Below are 1,403 nucleotides of genomic sequence, written 5' to 3'. Positions count from 1 at the left end.
TGGCAAATGGTAGGGAAGCTCAGTATTCCTGCATACAGTTGTAGGGGCTTTATTGCAATGTGGTATGACCTGATATTATGTTCTTATTCCAGTGTGGGGTGTGTGGGGGGCAATGGAAGCTGAGTGATAGGGTCTCTCCAAGTGATTGCCAGAAGTGAGATGCGTCCTGGTCTTGTGTCTTACAGATAATCTTACAAATAGTCCTTTGCATTTATATCATGCTTTCAACTTTAAAAGGATCATAATGCTGATTGTGGTCTTAGGCAAATCACGAGAGGTAGAGCAGGAAGGGTTGCATCAGTGCTTAGTTCTTGTGGCCCTTTCTTACACAGCCAGGGAAATGCTGATTGCCAGGGCTCTTTTTGTAGAAAAAGCCCAGCAGGAACTCATTAGCATAATAGGCCACACCCAACAGCAGGAACTCATTAGCATATTGGGCCACACCCCTGACAGCACAGCTCATTAGCACATTAGGCCGCACCCCCATGTTACCAAAAGTGTGGTTATCCAGCCACACCCACCTTTTGCTTGTTATTCTGTTTACCTTGTTTGTTGTCAAAACCCAGGGCTTTTTTGTAGCAGGAACTCCTTTGCATGTTAGGCCACACACCCCTAATGTAGCCAATCCTAATGAGTTTCTGCTGTTGGGTGTGGCCTATTATGCGAATGAGTTCCTGCTGGGCGTGGCCAACTTGGGAGCCAGCCGGAACTCCGTTCCTGTGCGTTCCTGCCCAAAAATAGCCCTGCTGATCGCCACTTTGGGTCCAGGAAACAATTTTTCTCCAGGCCAGTTTGGCCCCCAGTGATCCTGGAGGGTTTTTTTTATCATATTCTGGGCATGGAACAGGGGTCACTGGGGTGTGTGAGGGGTATTGGTGAATTTCCTGCATTGTGCAGGGGTTGGACTAGATGACCCTGGAGGTCCCTTCCCACTCTATGAGTCTATGATTCTATAATTCACCCAGGCTGGCTGTGGGCACGCCAGCACTTCTGTCAGGCAGAAGCGCCTGAGGTCCTCCCCCTCCCCTTTTCCTTCGCCCGACTTGGAGGCGAAGGGAAGGGAGAGGGGGGAAAGAATGGATCCCAGGTGCTTCTGCCTGTCAGAGGGGCTGGTGCACACTTCCGGTAATGGCAGAGGGTGTGGCATATGCTAATAAGTTGTGCTAATGAGCTCCTGCAGCTCTTTTTCTACGAAATGACCCCTGGTCCTTTCATTTTCCAGTAATCAATCATCTGACATACATTAATATGCACAGTACATCTTGCAACATGCTATATGTCAGCTTTCTGTATGTTGTTGAAGTATTTTAGAAGAAGAGAAGAAGAGATTGGATTTATACCCCACCCTTCACTTGGAGTCTCTGAGCGGCTTACAAACTCCTTTCCCTTCCCCTTCCCACAAC

This window comes from Gekko japonicus, unplaced genomic scaffold, assembly GCF_001447785.1.
Source record: "Gekko japonicus isolate JY-2015 unplaced genomic scaffold, Gekko_japonicus_V1.1 scaffold55, whole genome shotgun sequence".
Classification (NCBI taxonomy): Eukaryota; Metazoa; Chordata; class Lepidosauria; order Squamata; family Gekkonidae; genus Gekko; species Gekko japonicus.
This window is presented reverse-complemented; position numbering follows the sequence as displayed.